General features: G+C 38.9%; 1 protein-coding gene across 1 annotated transcript in view; it reads right to left on the bottom strand.

Annotated features, from left to right (window-relative positions):
* LOC133608483 (uncharacterized) overlaps positions 1–18173 on the bottom strand; it is a 265786-nt gene that overhangs the window by 76770 nt on the left and 170843 nt on the right. The window lies entirely within an intron of this gene.

Here is an 18173-nt window from a genome sequence, read left to right as displayed (position 1 = left end):
ACCCATTACCTCCCTGCTTGGCACTCAGTATCAAGGGTTGGAATTGGGGGTTAAATCACCAAAAATGATTCCCGGGCGCGGCCACCGCTGCTGCCCACTGCTCCCCTCACCTCCCAGGGGGTGATCAAGGGTGATGGGTTAAATGCAGAGAATAATTTCGCCACACCTAGTGTGTGTGTGACAATCATTGGTACTTTAACTTTAACTTTAACTTTAACAAAGACATGTGAGTGTGGATATTGTCTGTCTATCTGTGTTGGCCCTGTGATGAGGGGGCGACTTGTCCAGGGTGTACCCCGCCTTCCGCCCGAATGCAGCTGAGATAGGCTCCAGCACCCCCCGCGACCCCGAAAAGGACAAGGGTAGAAAATGGATGGAAGGATGGATATATATATATATATATATATATATATATATATATATATATATATATATATATATATATATATATATATATTTATGTGTGTGTGTGTGGATGTTGTCGGAGGCAGATATTTACTTCTTTGTGTTACTTCTTTTATTTCATAATCATATTACAAAACAGCTAGTGTTTTTCTTCCAATTGTGGTCTTTTGGTTGTCTGCAAATACTGTGTGCTAACCTTGAATATGGAATGTAAGAAAGAGAGATACTCCTTCTTCTTATCTATTCTTATGTCTTATGTCCAGGTGCGGAGGACAATGGGCATGTGTTTGGGCTGGAGGGACAAGACTGCGAGGGTGGGAGGGAGAGAGACTTGATAGAAGAGAGGGTTTTCATTTTGTGGGGCAGACCATCTTAGATGCGCGATTGAATGTTCTGTGCTGGACTGGTCTCAGTATATTTACAAAGCTTTGCAAATATACAGAGACCAGATATATATATATATATATATATATATATATATATATATATATATATATATATACATATACATGTGGGTGTGTGTGTATATATATATATATATATATATATATATATATATATATATATATATATATATATATATATATATATATATATATATATGTATATACTGTACACACACACACTATAGCCATTATTTATGTATGTGTAATATTACATGTAAATATATATTTTACATTTGTTTAAATTTTAATGTTTTATTAGAGCTGTCCAAATTAATGAGTTAACTATGATTAATCAGGAAACAAAATTGTGAAATAATCATGACCACACTTAGGATTCTTAATAGGACTAGTTGTTAAAGATCCCTAAATATTCAGCACAACAATTAAATGGGGTTGGAGATGTCATCTTGGGTGGGGTGGAGTTTGGCAATAATCATGTGGTGCCACCAGTACAACACATCTTCAGTTGAGTTCCCCGACGTCATTGGTCGTTTCGGCCATTTATCACAAGACCCCCTCTGCCGAGGTTGGCCCACCGCAGGCTGATCAGACCTGGGTGTGTGTCGCATGGTGGCACTACGTGGTTATTTGGCAGCCCATGCTGCATCCCTGCGCTTCAGCCACAGCCAGTGACTGCTCTGTTCTGCTGCGGTGGCAAGTTCTTTAATAGCCTTGCGTTGGGCCTGTCCTCTTATTCCTACTTCTTTCAGGAGCCTTGTGGTGGAACTGGCTACAAAGCCTCTACAGCCCACCTCCACTGGCCACACCTTCACGTTCCAGTCCCGTGCCTCTGCTTCAGCTGCCAAGTTGACATATCGCATATCATAACATTTTTTTTTTTTTACCAGACAAGCTATAATTTACTATAACTGCTATGCGTTCAGTGATCAGATTGATCCATTGACTACAAGTGGAGTATTTTTACCCTCTCTGTCTATTAAAATCAGTGACCGTCTCCTTGATCTTTGTGACGTTCAGCCTCAGGTTGTTCTTGGTGCACCACTCTTCCAGCTCATGCTGAGTGGAGAGCAGTGGCGATGGCGTCATCTGCAGACCGGTTTAGGCTGTAGGCAACCTAGTATGGATCGAAGTTCTGGCTTTTATATTGGAGAAGAAATGCCCTTCAAAGCACTTCATTACGCGAGTGGAACTGATCTGTGTTGTCATAAAAAACTATCCTGTGTGGGATCGGGATGACAGTGGCTGCCTTTGACTGATGGGGGCTCGGCTATTGTGTTTGGATAATCCATCCATCCATCCATCCATCAATTTTCTACCGCTTATTCCCTTCGGGGTCGCGGGGGGCGCTGGAGCCTATCTCAGCTACAATCGGGCGTAAGGCGGTGTACACCCTGGACAAGTCGCCACCTCATCGCAGGGCCAACACAGATAGACAGACAACATTCATAGTAATAAAAACAGTTCTGTAAACAATTGTAGCAGCTAAATTTAAGAACTTCTTGAGAGGCTCTTGTCTCAGTTTGACATGTTCATGTTGTCTTGACTGGTAATAATACAATAATGTTGTGCTTGTGTTTGTTGATTCTTTATTCCTCACCATGATGAATCTTCAGCAGGTTACACACAAACGAGTCCAACAAGTGTCCAATAGAAATAAGAAACTGTCATAAAAGTAGCAGACCAAAGTGAAGCTGTCAAAACTGTGTTGATTTCACGAGAAAAACAATGGATGTCCTAAATAAATATATTTTCAAAGCAACTTGCTTAACATCAGGTAAATTAACATTTTAATTTTGTAACATTAAGACATACTTGCCAACCTTGAGACCTCCGATTTCGGGAGGTGGGGGGCGTGGTCGGGGGTGGGACAGGGGCGTGGTTGAGGGCGGGGGCGTGGTTAAGAGGGGAGGAGTATATTGACAGTTAGAATTCACCAAGTCAAGTATTTCATACACATATATATATATATATATATATATATATATATATATATATATATATATATATATATATATATATATATATATATATCTACATCCTGAAAATATGCAAACAAAACTGTTTAGATAATTGATACTTCAAACTTGCATAAATAAATCTTAAGGAATATAACATAACTTGGCTTCTGAGAGCTTCAAAATGTAATGAATAAAATGCTAAAGTTGTTGATAAACAAGCAATTATTTTAATAATTAAATATGGTCATTTTAAATGAATTATAATGATCATTTAAAATTAATTATTTCCAATATGTTTATTTTAATGTATAATTCTATGGCTGGATGTAATAAGGAGTCAGAAAAAATACAAATAAAAATACAATTAATTTGATGTTTTTAGCAAAATATAGTAAAAATGTATTTAGTTTTTTTTTTTTAATGAATTAATATATTTATTTTTAGGTAAGATAAACATAATACAATGTATCTCTAGTCTGGATGATTTAGTTCTTGTCACCCTGTTGTCCTCCCGTCATAAAAAAAGGCTGTCCTCACTCAGGTCCGCATGGAGCTGGAGGGGGCGTGGCCTCCAGCTCCGGCTGAAAATCGGGAGATTTTCGGGAGAATATTTGTCCCGGGAGGTTTTCGGGAGAGGCGCTGAAATTCGGGAGTCTCCCGGAAAATTCGGGAGGGTTGGCAAGTATGCATTAAGACTAGTTTTTTTAGTCATTTAAAAAATGTTTTTCTGCTGCCGTCACCGGCGCATGCGTGTTTGTTGAGTTGGTACTTGTAAGTGAATCTGTCATCACACACATTGCAGCTGAATGGTTTCTCACCAGTGTGTGTCCTTGTGTGTTGGAGCAAATGTCCTTTCTGTGCAAACGTTTTGCCACAGACTGAACAGCAAAAAGGTTTCTCTCCAGTGTGCGTCCTCATGTGCGCTTTCAAATGGGCCTTTTGCGAGAATCTTTGGCGGCAGACCGAGCAGGAAAAAGGTTTCTCGCCCGTGTGTAGCCTTGTGTGAGCCATCAAATGGGCCTTGCGAGGAAAGCCTTTACCGCACACCGTGCAGCTGAAAGGTTTGTTTCCTGTGTGTGTTCTCCGGTGTGCATTTAAATTCTTCCTGTTGCCAAAGGTTTTGTCACATTGCGAACATTTAAAGTGTGTGTTGTCAGTGAAACACATGATATCAGCTTTAAAGTCTTCATCATCTGTGTCGGGAAATTGGGACGTCATGTCGTCACTATCTGAGAGCGGAGGATCCAACAGGCCGCATGCTTCTGATCTCTTCTCACTGCTGTCATCAAGCTGTGACCACCAATCTTTACTTTTGCCATCTTTACTCTTCCTCATGCGAATCACTGGGAACTTCTTCAGCCCTTCAAGCTGCTCCTCATCTTCCTCTTGACCGTAGAGGGGCTGTGGCTCCTGCTGCTGCTGCTCTGGGGAAATATCTTCTTCATCGACATCTGCAGGACACAAGACGAAAAAGACATTCTGGAAAGTGAGGTTGTGTCTCTGACATTCGCCGTACTAAAAGAACCAATGGAAACACATCTTTAAAGTTAAAAGTTAAAGTACCAATGATTGTCACATACACACTAGGTGTGGCGAAATTTGTCCTCTGCATTTGACCCATCCCCTTGTTCACCCCCTGGGAGGTGAGGGGAGCAGTGGGCAGCAGCGGTGCCGCGCCCGGGAATCATTTTTGGTGATTTAACCCCCAATTCCAACCCTTGATGCTGAGTGCCAAGCAGGGAGGTAATGGGTCCCATTTTTTTTATAGTCTTTGGTATGACTCGGCCGGGGTTTGAACTCACAACCTACCGATCTCAGGGCGGACACTCTAACCACTAGGCCACTGATAAGTATTCTAATGGCTGTGAGAGAACACAACCCCATCTTTTTGCAGATAACTAATTTATAGCCATCATTTATTATTAGTTCAACATCTGCAATTCCTTTTTTTTTAACGTGATATTATGACACAATTGCCTATGCATTTGCATATTATTTACATATGCTGTAAAAAAAAATCTGTAGATTTTGCAGTAAAACAATGGCAATTCAGTCGCCAGAATTTTATCGTTAAAAAAATAAAATCCTCGAAGGAGCTCGTAGAAGGATTTTATTGGAGTGGAAATCACAGTTTGCCCCAAGGCCTCCGTATGGCTTAAGGATCTCATGTTTTTCTTAGATTTAGAGAAAATTGAATATAATCTGGGGATGTATGATGATGGGGGGTTCTGTAGAGTTCTGATGTGGTCTCTGGAGAATAGGCAAGACAATTGTATGAGAGGTTTGAAGAGGAAACAGGAGATATAAACATATTTTCTGAATAAATCATGTGATAATGTTCATCAGTCAACTCCATCCATCATTGTTGTTAATTTTCAATTGATCAAGATAAAATAATTACTTCAAAATCAAATTCATCATCAGCCGTTGTCAGTCCACTGCTGGACGAAAGCCTCAGCATGTTTCTGCCATAGTGAACGATCTCTAGCTGCTCCCTGCCACTGCACTGTTCCCCAATATTTGTCTATTTCATCTCGCCATCTCACTCTCTGTCTTCCTCTATTTCTGCTCCCATCCATGGGTCTCCATGATGTCATTAGGGAAGTCCATCTATTATCTGTTCTCCTACTGATAGGTCCAGCCCACTTCCACTTACTTAATTTGATAGTTCTCATAATGTCTTGGACTTGCGTTTGTTTTCTCACCCATTCATTTGTTTTTCTGTCTTTATATGTGATTCCGAGCATATTTCTTTCCATGTTGTGTTGTGCTGCTGCTATTTTCTTTTCCATTTTATTTGACAATGCCCAGGTTTCAGCTCCATATGCAGAGGTGGGTAGAGTAGCCAGAAATTGTACTCAAGTAAGAGTACTGTTACTTTAGAGATTTATTACTCAAGTAAAAGTAATGAGTAGTCACCCAAATATTTACTTGAGTAAAAGTAAAAAGTATGTTGTGAAAAAACTACTCAAGTACTGAGTAACTGATGAGTAACATACACACACATATCATATCATATATATATATATATATACGGGTATATATATATATATATACATATATACACATACATTGATATATACAGTATATCATTTATATTTATTTATTTTGCCGTTTTTGTTTACATGTTAAAGGTGTTTTAATGAATATACATGCATGTTTAACACATATAGATTCCTTTCTTTCATGTTGACAAGAATATAAGTTGGTGTATTACCTGATTCTGATGACTTGCATTGATTGTAATCAGACAGCAGTGCTTAACGTCCACGTTTTCAAATGCAGGAGAAAAAAAGTTCCTCCTTTCTGTCTAATACCACATGAAAGTGGTTGGTTTTTGGTATCTTATTTGTCCAGCTTCCATATTCGTTTTCACACACTTTACAAGAAATACATTGGCGGCAAATTCCGTAGCTTGCTAGCTTGTTTGCGCTGGCTTTCGGAGATGGCGCGATGGAGCGGCACTTTTATTGTGAAGACAGGAACTGTGCAGTCAGTCTTTAGGCTTGTGACGGGATGTACGTTTGAAATAAAAAAGTGTCTTTTTTCCTTCACACTTTTGATTGATTGATTGAAACTTGTATTAGTAGATTGCACAGTACAGTACATATTCCGTACAATTGACCACTAAATGGTAACACCCCATAAGTTTTTCAACTTGTTTAAGTCAGGTCATGTGACCGCCTGGCTCTGTTTGATTGGTCCAACGTCACCAGTGACTGCATCTGATTGGTGGAACGGAGTCAAACTTCACTAGTGACTGCATTTTATTGGTGGAACGGAGTGAAACGTCACCAGTAACGCAGGCACTTTGAAGGTCTGTCTGACAGACCAAAACAAACAAAGCGTGCATTAACAGATCGATAAAAATTAGTAGCGAGTAGCGAGCTGAATGTAGATAAAAGTAGCGGAGTAAAAGTGTCATGATCCGTGGTCGGATCATGTTTTGTTTAGTTATGTTTGGTCAGTTTTGGACTCCTTTAGTTATTGCTTGTGCACCTGTGAGTTTGTTTCGTCACCATGGTTACTTATTATTTTCACCTGCCGCTTGTGTTCTCGACGCGCACCTGTTTTTCATCACTGACACTATTTAAGTCTGCCTTTCTGTTCACTCGTCCTGTGCTCCTTGTTTGCGGTAAGCTACATCACGTTGGTTTGTTTTTTCATGTTCCAGAGTCCTGTGCTAAGTTTAACTTTAGCTTCCCGTGCGTTCGGCACGTTTTTCTTTTGCTTGTTTTCTGTTTGCCATGATTTATGTAAATAAATCATATATTACCCTCACGTCTTTGTCCGGAGTGTCCGTGTTGCACGGAAGGAACGATCCCGCATAAATATGCGACCCCCACGTGACAAAAAGTAGCGTTTCTTCTCTATAAATATACTCAAGTAAAAGTAAAAGTAAGTTGCATTAAAACTACTCTTAGAAGTACAATTTATCCCAAAAGTTACTCAAGTAGATGTAACGGAGTAAATGTAGCGCGTTACTACCCACCTCTGTCCATATGTCATGATTGGTAACACGCATTGATTAAAGACCTTTCTTTTTAGGCTTAACGGTATTTCTCCTCTCATGATGTTGCTCAGTTTTCCATATTGGCACCAGCCCAGTCTGATTCTCCTCCCTATCTCCTGTTCTTGACTCTTTTTCTTTCAGGCTAAATCTCTGCCCCAGATAGATGTATTCATTAACTTCATCAATTTCATTTCCATTAACAGTCACGGGTCCATGAGGTACCATGGAATTTGCCATAACTTTTGTTTTCTTCATATTCATTTTCAATCCACAACATTTGCTGGCATTTGCAAGGTCTTTAAGCATATCTTCCACTTCACTGATTTGCTCTCTCAAGACAACAATGTCATCTGCAAACCTCAGATGATTAAATTTGTCTCCGTCGATATCAACTCCTTTATCCTCCCACTCCAGAGAGTGAAATATGCCTTCCAAACAAGCTGTAAACAGTTTAGGCGAAATTGTATCGCCTTGTCGGACACCCTTCTTTATGTGGATTTTCTCGCTTGGTTTGTGCATCGTAACTGTGGTAGTGCAGTTTGTGTAGATGTCCTTGAGTAAGTTAATGTACTTATGATGAATTCCTTGATCTTGCAGAGCTTTTAGAACCGACTGTGTCTCCACCGAATCAAATGCCTTTTCATGGTCTATGAAGGCCATACAAAGTGGTTTGTTGTATTCTTGGCATTTTTCTTTGATCTGATTTAATGTATGAATATGGTCCATGGTAGAAAAACCACTCCTAAACCCTGCTTGTTCTCTGGGTTGGTGGCTATTAAGTGTATTTTCCATTCAATTTATCAGGATTCTTGTAAACAACTTGTATATGTTTGAAAGAAGGCTAATAGGTCTGTAGTTCTGTAGTTTGATCATTTTCCTCGACTGGTGCACTAACATCATGTGGTTTATTTTGTACATATGTAGCATCATCTACAAAGATACAAATAATTGCTATTGCGACTAAGGCTGCAGCTAACGATTACTTTTCTATCGATTAATCTATAGATTATTTTTTTCGATTAATCGGTTAATCTATAGATTATTTTTTCGATTAATTTATAGATTATTTTTCCTTTTACCGATTATTTTTTTTATTTAAAATGAAGATGAAAAAATAAATCTAGGCCATTTTTTTCAAAAGGCATGGCTTTTATTTACAAAAAAAAAAGTATTGCCACTCAGTCAACATTGACAACAACATAACAAAATATTCTGTAACAATGTAAACATTCAAAACTTTTAACATTTAACAAAATTAAAAGTAGCTAATTTGCTTTTTAATGTGCAAATATAAAAGTAAACATCCAGTGCAAATCTTAATATTCTGCAATAGTATAAGCATTTCAAAAGTAAAAGTATTGCTTATTTTGCTTTAAAATGTGCAAAAATAAAGATAAACATCCAATACAAAAAAGTGCAAAACGAAATATTCTGTAACAACAGTGTAAACATTTCAACAAAAGTAAAAGTATTGCTTATTTTGCTTAATAACACAACAATGATAGTATGATTAAAGTGAAAGTTAATTGTTCATTTGTACATAGTATATGTAATTGTTAATGTTGTAAAAGGTATTTGCACAACTAATTAACGTTAGCGTTAAAGAGGAGCGCGTCTTTGTAAACACTAAACAGGCAGGCCAAACGCTCCTCTCAGAGCGAAACGGTGCTTTAGTTTATGAATTTACGCGTCGTTTCAGCCCTAATTGCGACATCCGGTGGACACATTTAGAACAGCCTGTTCTTTCATTCAAAAATTTCAGGTTCATTTTTATACTTAGCAACCTCATCCCGCGGGCCGGTTAAAACCTGTTCGCGGGCCTCATCCGGCCCTCGGGCCGCACCTTTGACACCCCTGGGTTAGACTGTTAAACTCTGATTGTGCTCTGCAGAAATGGATACCGATCCCTCGTGGATACAAATGATGGTGTAGCCTACTGACCCAGACTGAGAGACCATTCAGAGGCTCAAAAAAACTTTCAACGTCTTTTAAGTTAATTAGCTGATTTTTTTTCCAGTATTGAACTTTTTCCACAATATATATTTTTTAAATTTGTATTTATTTTTTAAAATCTTGAAGGCATATTTCGAAAACTAAAGACTTCAAAATGTCACTCAAGGTGGATGCTCATTATTTTAAAAGCCACTCCACTGGTAGTTAAAACTAAAAAAATTCAACTTTAAAACTGATCATCCACGTGTTCAACTGAATAGCACGGATCTAAATGATGCTGTGGACCATGTCACTAGTGGGGATAATGACTGAGTGAAAACCTACAATAACTTAAGTCTGGATCCTAATTATTTGTTGTTGTCTATAAAAATAAGCTTGAAGTATAGTTGGGTAAGACAATAAAACAAATAAAAAACTTCAACTTTAAAACTGATCATCCACGTGTTAAACTGAATAGCACTGATCTAAAGGATGCTGTGGACCATGTCACTAGTGGGGATAATGACTGAGTGAAAACCTACAGTGTGGATCCTAATTATTTGTTGTTGTGTATAAAAAATAAGCTTGAAGTATAGTTGGGTAAGACAAATACGTCTAACATTTCTGAATGATTTATATTATTACAATGAGTCTAATTTTAGTAAGTGGGGACAAAGCAACAAATGCTATTTTTTTTTTCAGTTAAATTAATGTGTGATAATGTATTTATTCAATATTAAGTCAGATCAAGAGCAAGAAACTTTATTTAATGAAAACTATTTTACAGTTCATTTTTTTCGAGGATTTATACATTTGATTGAAATGGCCAACCAAGAACAAATAGGTTTCACTTTCTGACATTTGTGTGACAAAATATGCCAAACTTTTCATAATATGATTTTTTTTGTAAACATTTTTTTGTTAGTTTTTGTGTTTAATTATCACCAAAAAACCACACCCAACCATTTTCTACCGCTTGTCCCTATGGAATAAAGTTAATAGTTCAAACAAACCTGCTCTGCGTGACTCCATTTGAGGCTTCTGGTAAAACAGCGTCCAGCACTTGACGTTGTCGCTCGTTCTCGCTCAGTTTGCCAGCCGAAGAAGCTTGAAAGTGCACCGAGACGAGACATGTTGACACGGCGAATTAAAGACACGTCACATATTACGAGATAAATATGCGTCGAAAAAAAGAACAAACGCCATGAATGCAATAACAGACTGTTGCTAAATGGGAATTGACCACATTCGACGTCAGTTAGCACCGCCTGCTATAATAGAGCACAATTTCAAATACACCACATATTGTATTACGTAGTTTTACTTTTAAATAAACTAACAACGTCGTAGGAAAAACTGCCACTGGCAAAACAACGCCCCTAACCTGCTGTAACCATAGACATTTTATAAGTAGACGCAGCATCGAGCGCTACTGCCTACTGGCGCTGACGAGACGCGGGGCCGCCATCTTGGAGTGGTGATCCGCACCACTCAGTGCAATTCATTTGGCAGGAGCAATGAACTGTCAGCGCATTTAATTCATCTTACCTCACTGAATACCACTGATTTCCAGGCGCTTTTTTGTCATACGTGTAGCTTTGATAAAGGACACATGTTTTATTATTCATAGTTTGCTTAACAGTAATAGAATATTCTTATATGCTATAAGCAGAGGTGGGTAGTAACGCGCTACATTTACTCCGTTACATCTACTTGAGTAACTTTTGGGATAAATTGTACTTCTAAGAGTAGTTTTAATGCAACATACTTTTACTTTTACTTGAGTATATTTATAGAGAAGAAACGCTACTTTTACTCCGCTACTTTTATCTACATTCAGCTCGCTACTCGCTACTAATTTTTATCGATCTGTTAATGCACGCTTTGTTTGTTTTGGTCTGTCAGACAGACTGCCTTCATAGTGCCTGCGTTTCAACAAATACAGTCACTGGTGACGTTCACTCCGTTCCACCAATCAGATGCAGTCACTGGTGACGTTGGACCAATCAAACAGAGCCAGGGGTCACATGACCTGACTTAAACAAGTTGAAAAACTTATTGGGGTGTTACCATTTAGTGGTCAATTGTACGGAATATGTACTGTACTGTGCAATCTACTAATACAAGTTCCAATCAATCAATCAAAAGTGTGAAGGAAAAAAGACCATTTTTTATTTCAACAGTACACCCGGTCAAAAGCCTAAAGACTGACTGCACAGTTCCTGTCTTCACAATAAAAGTGCCGCTCCATCGCGCCTGCGCTTTCAAAATAAGAGTCTCCGAAAGCCTGCGCAAACAAGCTAGCAAGCTACGGAGTTTGCCGCCAATGTATTTCTTGTAAAGTGTATAAAAACGAATATGGAAGCTGGACATATAAGATGCCAAAAACCAACCACTTTCATGTGGTATTAGACAGAAAGGAGGAACTTTTTTTCTCCTCCATTTGAAAACCTGGACGTTTGTCATCACTACTGTCTGATTCCAATCAATGCAAGTCATCAGAATCAGGTAATACACCAACTTATATTCTTGTCTTCATGAAAGAAAGGAATCTATATGTGTTAAACATGCATGTATATTCATTAAAACACTATTAACATGTAAACAAAAACAGCAAAAAAATAAATATAAATTATATACTGTATATATCTATGAATATATATATATATATATATATGTGTGTGTGTATATATATATATATATATATATATATATATATATATATATATATATATATATGTATATATGTGTGTGTGTGTGTGTGTGTGTGTGTGTGTGTATATATATATATATATAGGATATGTTGTGTATGTTACTCATCAGTTACTCAGTACTTGAGTAGTTTTTTTACAACATACTTTTTACTTTTACTCAAGTAAATATTTGGGTGACTACTCCTTACTTTTACTTGAGTAATAAATCTCTAAAGTAACAGTACTCTTACTTGAGTACAATTTCTGGCTACTCTACCCACCTCTGGCTATAAGTGACCAGACGTCCGAGATCAAAACTGGGAATATAATCCCAGAGAAGGGGGGGACAGTCAGCTATTTTCAAATTCAAAAAAACAATATGATTAAGTTATATATACAAGCGTATATCCTACATAAACAATGTATGAATACATTAGATATCTATATATCTTAGGGACCTATAGACTGTATCTCTGTTGCTGAAGCAGCAGCAGAGTTTATTCTGTCTTGACACTTTGTATTGATATTTTGTATTACATTCTTCCTTTAAATGATCATGTTTACGGTGATTGTTTTATATGTATTTTTTTTAATCTATGTCGCTTTGGATAAAATCGTCTGCCAAATACTTAAACATAAACTTATATAAACACCTGAAAGTCTTTATATCAGCTAAAACCACGCTTATTTCAGCAAGACAATGCCAAGCTTTTTCCGGTTCCGGTTGAGTGAACGCTGGCGCGTGCTACTGCCGCTACTCATCGGCTTTATCTTTTGCCTTAAGTTGTTTTCAGTGCTTTTGAAGTTCCTTTTTTGACTCAATAGGCACTGGCACATGCTCACTTTTACTGCACTTTTAACTGATTGTCTTGTCATGGTAATCTGAGAAATTCCTCACCTGCTGATCATCGGAGTTTGGCGAAAGACGCCACTTCTCGTTTGCCGCCACAATGTAGATGACCGGATCAAATGTTTGGATCCCGCTGATGTGTATTTTTTTGACCCACGTCCACTATCTGGTGACTGCTCTCCTCCAATATTCTGCTAACTTTGATTGGTTCCCCGGCTTCGAGACTCTCCCGAAAGACAGTGCGGCAAAGACACAACAAACTCCCTTCTTGTCTCTGATGGACACGCACTTGTTGTTGTTGACTTCGGACTAGCGACTGCACGACATTAAGGCAGCGGAATGGAGACACACGGCAGGCTTACACACACACATACACATGCATTCACAAAAATATACGCCACACACACATACCCCACACTCCATCCAACGCCCTTGAAGCGAATCCCTCAGGGGTGATGGATGGATGGGCAGCGCCTGAAGAGCTGCAGCCTGCCACCGTGGCCCCCACTCCCTCTGTTCCAAGTCTCGAGATATTGTAATATGTATATGTGCTTTGCTATGGAGGTTTTTTCCCACTCCAGACTTGACCCCCTTGGGAGCCCAGTCTAGATTGTATTTTTTTTTACTCATCCTCCCCCAGCGTTTACCTTTTTCCCATCTTTTACAGGGCGCCTTGTAGCGACCCATCAGCATTCATGTTCTGTAACCCTGTACACTGTTTGTTTGTCTAATCTTGAACAGGTTTTTGCTGAAAACAAAGTTTTCGTTGTACTTGTGCAATGACAATAAAGACCTACCTATCTACCTACCTTGTAATACAGCAGGTTGGTTTTTCAAAGATGCGTCAACGACGTCTCCTTTGATCCTTCACACCACCATGTCGTCTTCAGGTCCAGCCCAGGATGACGAGATCAGCAATGCACATCCCCTCAAACAATTGACCCTTTGTTTTTATCTGCCCTTTTCCGGTCCTCACTTTTAAATGGGCAAACATTTAATATAGTTATTATTTTGTAACAGCCCAATGAGCAGCACAGTGACAGTATAAATCAATAATTATGAATGAATTTAAAAGCCAATGGCCAAATTAGAGCCAATCCGATTAGTAATCTTTAAGACAGTTGATGACTAGTCAACTATCAAAGTAGTGGTGTGTTGCAGTCCTGGTAGCTAACAAAATAAACAACTGGAACACATCTTTCTTTCAGATCTTTCAAACTGTAGTGGCACAATCGTTGAATGGCGATCATCAGAGGCTTTACTGAACCAAAAGTTTCTTTTTTACAAGCGAGCGTCAATACACAGGACCGCAGTTCCTGGGAGGAGGTTAGGTCATATATGGACGACTCGTAACTTGGAGAAGCCAAACTTTCAGTTTTATATCCCTCCTTCCTGTCTGTGTGTGTGTGTGTGTGTAAGACAGTAGAGCACATCCTGACCATAAAAGGAGATGTTGGTGTGTAAGTGTCTGGAAAACAACTGCTTAACTTAACAATGAGTAGATGAGTGTTATGTGTGTGTATATGTGTAAATAAATGAACACTGAAATTCAAGTATTTCTTTTATTCATATATACATATATATATATATATATATATATCTAAGAAATACTTGACTTTCAGTGAATCTAGCTATATATATATATATATATATATATATATATATATATATATATATATATATATATATATATATATATATATATATATATATAAGGGACGGCGTGGCGCAGTGGTAGAGTGGCCGTGCGCAACCCAAGGGTCCCTGGTTCAATCCCCACCTAGTACCAACCTCGTCATGTCCGTTGTGTCCTGAGCAAGACACTTCACCCTTGCTCCTGATGGGTGCTGGTTAGCGCCTTGCATGGCAGCTCCCTCCATCAGTGTGTGAATGTGTGTGTGAATGGGTAAATGTGGAAGTAGTGTCAAAGCGCTTTGAGTACCTTGAAGGTAGAAAAGCGCTAGACAAGTACAACCCATTTATTATTATTTATTATATATATATATATATATATATATATCTAAGAAATACTTGACTTTCAGTGAATTCTAGCTGTAAATATACTCCTCCCCTCTTAACCACGCCCCCGACCACCCCACCCCCTCTCCCCACCTCCTGAAATCGGAGGTCTCAAGGTTGGCAAGTATGCGCCACAGCCAGCTTCATAATAAAGTGGTTTCGTAACTCGGAACTAACCACTGGAAATATGGAGGCGGGTCTTCCAGACATGCCCGAGTTTCTCCTTCTTCTACATGTACAGACGCTTGTGGAAATCACACATGAATACCTTAAGAGAAAGCGATTGCAGCTATTTGGGATACAACACTTATCAGACGGCAAGAGAACTTTTGAATGTGGAGGTCAGCTGTGATTCTACTTACCGAAAAACTTTGTCCATTTGTCGAAGGAGAGCCAACGAGAATGCGGGCTATCGTGGATGTGATAAAAAAAAGGTAGCGTGTACTTTGTATTACCTGGCCGTCGAGGGAAGACTAACTACGGAAAACAGCGAATTCTTTTGGACTGGCAAAGCAGACTGTATCAGTTATTGTCCGCTGTGTATGTCGCGGACTCAATGTCTAGGTCCAGAGTATATAAAGTCACTAAAAACGATTGGACAATGAAAGTGAAGGCAAAAGAGTGAAGAGTGTCCTAACCAGATATCTAGATCCCTAGATTGATTGTTGTCAAATCGTGTACTTTCGTGTCCAATAAAGATTTGATCCATTTATGATGGCTCAGGTGTAATTCACTACGGTACATTAGAGCCCCACAGCGCACTGGATTCCAGTTAATTGAAATACCACAACACTGACATTGTTCAAATAAGTTAAATTGAAGAACTTGCACACAAAGCAACACTGGAGGTGACTAAGACGTGCGCATTTTCCGCACATGCGTATTAGGGGGTCTTAAACGACCATTGTGTGTGTGTGTGTGTGTGGACAAGGATAAGGTTAGGTGGGATTTACCCTGAATAACCTTAGTGTAAACGAGGCCTTATCTTATTGTGCTCAAACTGAAATACCACAGTTTGCTTAAACTTGAAGGTTTGCTTTCTCCAAGAAGAATATGAACATTCACCATATGTAGAACATAATGAGTTAATTAATTCACTTCACATACAAATGTTATAGTTTGCAATATCATTGTTGTGAAGACAATTATTAACGTCAACTAAAAATGTATTTCCGCCGTCTGTTAGTTTTTCAAAAGAACCCTTCTAAAATATTAATAAGAACCCATTATCTGCTTGTGTAGAACACATGCATGCAAACACGGTCAGTTTGAGAAAAAGACAAGAATAAAAGCATGGAAATGGTCACACTACACGTGTTTAAACGTTGTAAAATCAAAAAGCTAAGGCTGATTTGCAGCTTTTGAATTGAATTCAATTGAGTTGTATACGTACACAACTATGTAGCAGGGACATAGAGCTACTGGCGGTCAGCGTCAAACCTTGTTGCATCCTCAGGGAGTTTTCACATTTTATTGTGATAACTGCACCCCCGCCCCTCCCGGCCGTGGGTACAGTCATTACAGACTCACTTCCTAGTATTGGTGTGCCGTTAGGGCCAGCAAGACCTTCTCTGCTGGCCTAACATATAAATCCATCCCATCCATCCATTTCTACCGCTTGTCCCGTTCGGGGTCGCGGGGGGTGCTGGAGCCTATCTCAGCTGCTTCGGGCGGAAGGCGGGGTACACCCTGGACAAGTCGCCACCTCATCACAGGGCCAACACAGATAGACAGACAACATTCACACTCACATTCACAATCATGATCATAAATGAATAAAAGTTCATTTAATCTACTTTCCATAAAGTATTCATCATATTCTCTTCATGTCTTATTAGGCTCATGTGTTGCTTGTTTTTACATTAGAGCTTTTATCCAATCAGAACTCAGCTAGCTTGTTGCCAGCGCTGTATGAATTCTGTTGGTTAGACAGTTGCGATAGCCGATCAGATCACGAGTTGTTGACAGTAGCCTATCTAGGTAGCTGTCAGGTTTAAACACTGATGACATCTATTAAACAAGACAAGAAGCAAAGAATCAAACAGAGGCAGAATTCAATTTTGAGTCAATTGAGGAGAAACGTGTCAACCTGTAACCTCTTACGGTGTCACCCACGCTCTGGCGAAAAAGGTTTACGTCTCCTCTTTTATTTGGACACTCTCTGTTTACACAACATCTGCTTCCAAAGGAATGGGGAGTATGTAAGCAGTCATTGTTTTCGGTCACATTAACACAAAAGAAAAAGATGCCTCGGGCTTGGGCTGGTCCTGGATTCAGCTTGGACAAGTCTTGGATCACAATAGATAACCCCCATCCCGTCTCGTCCCATCGTACACAATGGAATTTTCCAAGCCTTTGCTTGGTGCAACAAAGACAACCTCTTGTCTGTTCATTGGGAACTTAGAGAACGGAAAGTTTTTTGATAATTTACATACAATTTTTCTGACAGTAGCCTTACGCTAAACGTGACTGTGATTGGATTTTCACTTGTCACTCCCAGAATCCAATCACAAGTTGTAATTTGCGAAAAGTAGGAAGGGCCATCATCGGTTCTCACTTTAACTCACAAAGAAAAAGTTTGAATATTTTATTTATTTATTTTGCCACATTTAATATGTTCTTTACAATTATTTTAATTTTGACAGTACCATGTAAGGTATGTTTTAAATGCTGATGCGCAATCATTGATTTTTTTAAAGGTGCCGAAATATAACCTGTTTTGTACACTGTTAAGATGATTAAACGCATAGTAGTGCACAAGTGTGTTTCTGTATAGCATTTCTCCAGCCGTGGTCATGTGGTTACATACATTATGGTATTTTGAGTGGTATTTATTAAAGTCGGACTAAGTAAGACATCGCTGAATTGATTTACGTGGACCCACGTTAAACCCAGATTCCGATCTAACAAAGGTCTTAACTCATTCTCTTTCTATGCCACATCAATGCGGAATGCGCTCCCAACAGGTGTAAAAGAAAGGGCATCTCTATCCTCCTTCAAAACCGCAATAAAAGTACACCTCCAGGCAACTTCAACCCTGAACTAACACCCTCCCCGGATTGTTAATAATCAAATGTAGATACTTTTTCTTTTGCCTTCTGATCTCTCTCTCTCTCTCTATGTCCACTACTTGCTGTACATATCCTACCAAGTCAGACCTACACTGTTTCAATGTCCATTTCTCTGTTCTCAATTGTTGATGACTGAAGTGATGATAACAACCAAACCAAACCCCCCGCCCCCTTCACATCCCACACCCCGGATTGTAAATAATGTAAATAATTCAATGTTAATACCCTGATCTGCGATGAGGTGGCAAATTGTCCAGGGTGTACCCCGCCTTCCGCCCGATTGTAGCTGAGATAGGCTCCCCAAAGGGAATAAGCGGTAGAAAAT

This window comes from Nerophis lumbriciformis, linkage group LG06 (assembly GCF_033978685.3).
Source record: "Nerophis lumbriciformis linkage group LG06, RoL_Nlum_v2.1, whole genome shotgun sequence".
Taxonomy (NCBI): Eukaryota; Metazoa; Chordata; class Actinopteri; order Syngnathiformes; family Syngnathidae; genus Nerophis; species Nerophis lumbriciformis.
Note: the sequence above shows the minus strand (reverse complement) of the source record. Positions and strands in the feature narration are given on the sequence as shown.